The sequence below is a fragment of the Triticum urartu genome, chromosome 2A (genome assembly GCF_056163025.1).
Source record: "Triticum urartu cultivar PI428250 chromosome 2A, HENAU_Tu73, whole genome shotgun sequence".
NCBI lineage: Eukaryota > Viridiplantae > Streptophyta > Magnoliopsida > Poales > Poaceae > Triticum > Triticum urartu.
Window position 1 is genome coordinate 363041141 of NC_141874.1, and position 5371 is coordinate 363046511.

The following is a 5371-nucleotide window of genomic DNA, read 5'->3' on the forward strand; positions in this document are numbered from 1 at the left end:
AACTGAAAAAACTAAAATGTTTGAGATGTTGCAAGTATTCTCTAAGTAATTTTCATGTAGAAACCAACATCTTTTGAATTTTTAAAATGCCCTTAACCTATTTAAAATAGGGCTTGTAGCATTAAATATATGCACATAAATTTAAAACTAAATTTGAACAGCTCGTTTTGGCCCCAAAATTTTTGTGCCAGCCTAGAACGTAGCCAAGTATTTTTGTGGTAAATATCACATCTAACAAAAATGAAATGGTGTCCAAATTAATTGCAAAGCAATAGCTTTTTCAATTACAGATAGATTAAAGAGAAAAGCGCATACTATGCACCAAAAGCCTAGTGCTACAGTGTGTAGCCCAACACTTAACTGTACCAGGCCCAGCCCACCTGGCCGGCCATTTCTTCCACTCCCCGACAAGGCAGGAGGCAGGGGTGCCATGGCCGCCCACAGACGAGATGCCTCACGTGGCGTGCATCCCGCGGTCTGGTGCTAGGTTAATATCACCCTGAACCCCAGGGACAACCCTAGCCCTCTCTGTTCTTACTCCCTGCGCCGCTTTCTTCCCCGCAAGGCACTGCCGAGCCGCCGTCACTGCATCCTCGTCGATCCCGCGGTCACTGCCCTCCCCGCGCCATGAGAAGGTCACCAGGAGCCTCCCCATCCTCGTCTCCTTCGTCTACGACCGTTGAATCAAGTCGGGCCGCGCCGTACACTCGGCGTGGAGCACAACTTCGTTGTGTACGTCGTTGGCATCCGGCATCGTTTGCTGCGGCTCCGGTCCAACCCCGACCTCCCAAGCTCGTCGTCGAGCATCTCAGTGAGCCACTCTTCCGAAACACCACTCCTTGTTATTGATTAGTCGCCGAAACCGCCGTCACTGAGCTCGTATGAGACCCCGTGTACGCGTACGTGCGTGCGAGGTGTGCTGCACCTATGCCGCGGCTTAGCCACTGCTTTGCTGCTACTCTGCTCGTAGCTATTGCCGCTGCCACTGCTCTTACTTTTTCCACTGCCTACTGCTGCTTCTACTGCCGCCGCTCGCGCCGCCCACCTGCGCCGTTGCCGCCTACAGCCGCCGACACCCTGCCCGCGCCAAGCCCCACGTCCGGCCACGCCCCCCGTGTATCCCCGCGTGCATCACCCACGCCCGTCCGTGCCTCTGCACTCGCTCGTGCTGCCCCGGGTCGCTGCTGCTGCTGCTTCTGCACTACTTCTGCTTGCCACTGCTGCTCCTGCTAGTTGAACCATTGTTCTGCTCTATCTACTGATGCTGCTTTTACTGTAGCCGAGGCTAGCTTTTCTAAAATTACATTGGTTAGCCCCCTGAATAGCCTCAAAACAGGATCTAAACAAAGCTCAACATAGCTAAAATAAATATGTGTAGGTAGTACGCTTGACAAGGTTCAATTCTTTCCATTGGACCAAATCCAAAAGTTGCCTGGATTAATTCCTATGAAAATGACAAAAGTCTATGTTCTGTTAACTGGCAGAACTAAAAACAGATATGCTGCTATAGCAACTTTGGAGCAGAAAATAAACATGATACAAGGATCTAACAATGATGCAATTGTTACCATCTTGTAGACCACATGAAAGTGATCAATATTGGTATAAGGCACCAATTCATAGGATGAATAGAAGACTAGTTATAGCCTCTGGAAAACAGCTAAATGATATTTAAAACTGAGGACTTAGCATAATTTCAGTAATTCATAATTTCAGTAATTCTAGAAAATGAATTAAAACTTTAAAAATTAATATAAAATAAACCGTAGCTCGGATGGAAAAACTTTGTACATGAAAGTTGCTCAGAATGACGAGACGAATCCGGATACACAGCCCGTTCGTCCGACATGCATCCCTAGCATAGCGAACACATAACTTTCCCCCTCCGGTTCATCTGTCCGAAAACGCGAAACACCGGGGATATTTTCCCGGATGTGTCCCCCCTTCGCCGGTACCACCTCATACCGCGTTAGGGCACCCCTAGCACTGCGTATTGTCATGTTATGCCTTGTGATGCTTTGATTGTATTGTTATTTATTGTGTTCCCCTCCGTTATTTTTTTCCGGTAGACCCCGAGACCGATGCCGGTACCCCTGTTGTCGACTACGGTGTTGACGACCCCTCTCTCTTGCCAGAGCAACCAGGCAAGCCCCCCCTTTGATCACCAAATATCGCCTATTCTTCTCTCTACTGCTTGCATTAGAGTAGTGTAGCATGTTACTGCTTTCCGTTATCCTATCATGATGCATAGCCTGTCCTTGCTACTACTGTTGTTACCTTTACCTGCAATCCTAAATGCTTAGTATAGGATGCTAGTGTTCCATCAGTGGCCCTACACTCTTGTCCGTCTGCCATGCTATACTACTGGGCCGTGATCACTTCGGGAGGTGATCACGGGCATATACTATATACTTGACAATGTTACATTACTGGTGATACTGTTTGGAGATGGGGGCTGAAGGGGCAGGTGGCTCCATCCAGGTAGTGGTGGGCCTGAGTTCCCGACGGCCCCCGACTATTACTTTGAGGCGAAGCGACAGGGCAGGTTGAGACCACCTAGGAGAGAGGTGGGCCTGGCCCTGGTCGGCGTTCGCGAATACTTAACACGCTTAACGAGATCTTGGTATTTGATCTGAGTCTGGCTACTGGCCTATACACACTAACCATCTACGCGGGGACAGTTATGGGCACTCGACGTCGTGGTATCAGTCGAAGCCTTTGTGACGTCAGCGACTGAGCGACGCGCGCCGGGTTGGACCGCGTAACGCAACTTCCTTTGTAATGGAGGTTGCTAGGTCTACTCACCGGCCGCGTACGCAACATGCAGGTGTGCAATGGGCGATGGGCCCAGACCCCTGCGCCATAGGATTTAGACCGGCGTGCTGACCTCTCTTTTGTGCCTAGGTAGGGCTGCGACGTGTTGATCTTCCGAGGCCGGGCATGACCCAGAAAAGTGTGTCCGGACAAAGGGGATTGAGCGTGTTGGGAAATGTGGTGCACCCCTGCAGGGAAGTTAATCTATTCGAATAGCCGTGATCTTCGGTAACAGGACGACTTGGAGTTGTACCTTGACCTTATGACAACTAGAACATGATACTTAATAAAACACACCCTTCCAAGTGCCAGATACAATCGGTGATCGCTCTCTCACAGGGCGACGAGGGGAGGATCATCGGTTAGGATTATGCTACACGATGCTACTTGGTGAACTTACCATCTACTCTCTTCTCCTGCTGCAAGATGGAGGTTACCAGAAGCGCAGTCTTCGATTGGACTAGCTATCCCCCTCTTATTCCGGCTTTCTGCAGTTCAGTCCAGATATGATACCCTTATTCCATTTGATACCAATGCATACATATGTAGTGTAGCTCCTTGCTTGCGAGTACTTTGGATGAGTACTCACGGTTGCTTTGCTTCCCCTTTCCCCCCTTTCTATACTCGATTGTTGCGACTAGACGTTGGAGCCCAGGAGCCAGACGCCACCATCGACGACGACTCCTACTACTTGGGAGGTGCCTACTACTACGTGCAGCCCGCTGACGACGACCAGGAGTAGTTTAGGAGGATCCCAGGCAGGAGGCCTGCACCTCTTTCGATCTGTATCCCAGTTTGTGCTAGCCTTCTTAAGGCAAACTTGTTTAACGTATGTCTGTACTCAGATATTGTTGCTTTCGCTGACTCTTGTGCCTTCGAGCATTTGTATTCGAGCCTTCGAGGCCCCTGGCTTGTAATATAAAGCTTGTATTATTTTAATTTGTGTCTAGAGTTGTGTTGTGATATCTTCCTGTGAGTTCCTGATCTTGGTCGTACACATTTGCGTGCATGATTAGTGTACAATTGAATCGGGGGCGTCACAGGTTGGTATGAGAGCCGACTGCCTGTAGGAATCCCCCTTCCACACTCCTTGGCCTAAGTCGAGTCTAGACATTACAAAACTTTTTACTAACATGGCTGTGTGCCTTACAGGCCCACGTCGCCATCTGGGTGGTATTAGGGTCTTTTACTCCTCGATCCTTACTCTGGGACTATGATCTGTCTTCTACTCGAGTTAAATGATTTTACTAAATCTGACTCTAGGTTCTCGTAACTACTTCTCCCGGAGATCCCCTTTATCACAGTTGATCGCCTACTGCACCAGAAGATTTTGAAGATACTCTTCGATCATTCCCGAGACCCTTGTGCCCTCTGCCTTTTCAATTCCCTACTACCGATATATCCATAAGGATAACGACATACACTTGTTGTTCATACAATTACTCTGAGTTTCTCTTGTTGTTACAAGATGCATCGAATTGATCTCCTACTTTTAAGAATCCCTTGTACCACTGCCTTGTAGTTCATTGCCGAAGAAATACATCTACGGATAATTCCTCGGACTTATCGAGTATCCACTCATTCCCAGTTGTTCTTGTGTTCCGCAAAAGACTTCGAAATACTATTTGATCTTTCGAAAATCCTCAACAGCCTGTTGTTCTTGGTATTCTTGCATACTTGCATTCCGGTTAATTCCTTTGGTCTAGCAATTTACTTTAAAAACCTTTGTGATTGTCATTATGATCCTTTTGATTCAACATGTGTGTGAATGCACACAATCATCAGTTGTTCCCTGGAATTTATCCTTCCGATTCAGATGTCATTCCGGACATGAGCTGGATCTCGACCAATCAAATTGCCATCGATTGTAACCCTAAGGCTATTCAACTTATACATCCCTAATCAGAGCATTGCTTTTGATCCCTTGTCTTGGAATTCATAATTTCTTTGCAACTGAGCTTTGAGTTAGTCAGTTATTTCTATAATCTGATCTCCTTGCATTCTTTCTTCTTCTGGTTGAGTACCGATGCTCACATCAGATCCCGTATGGACCACCAGATCCTTTGTTGGATTTTATCCGATAGTGTCCTTCATATTGAATAACCTTGTGAGCCTTCCATGGGTATATAATGCCTTTGGTAAATTGTATCATCTGCTTTTGAACAATGCTCTATTTTTGAGCTGGTGATGTTTACTATTGAAGCTTGCGGAATATGTTTCCACGATACCCCGATGGGTTGAACCTATGCCTTCCTTATTATGTGTGAACTCGAAAGTCTTCACGAGTCATACTCTTCTGGTATTTTGCTAGATAAAATTTCTACACTACAGCTTCATCAAAAGCGAGAAGTAAAATGAAAGGTTATGCATGGAAGAAGTGGGAGTCGACCTTGAGCCTTTGCGTTCATGCCCATGGACCCGATGTGAAACTTATCATCGAAGCTTGTTGTAAATGATATTAATCCCCTTGTTATAAGTTCGTCCTGTATCTATGTTTGGTCCTTTGCAATCATGGTTCCGACCATATTTTCTCATTAATACCATTTATCAGACAAGT

The 5371-nt window shown here is 46.9% G+C and overlaps 1 long non-coding RNA gene across 1 annotated transcript; it reads left to right on the top strand.

Annotated features, from left to right (window-relative positions):
• The first annotated feature begins 427 nt into the window (after nucleotides 1-427).
• Nucleotides 428-4408, top strand: LOC147985116 (uncharacterized). Its single transcript, XR_015615095.1, has 3 exons — nucleotides 428-811; nucleotides 2070-2144; nucleotides 3456-4408. It is a non-coding gene; the product is annotated as an uncharacterized LOC147985116 (long non-coding RNA).
• Nucleotides 4409-5371: the final 963 nt, after the last annotated feature.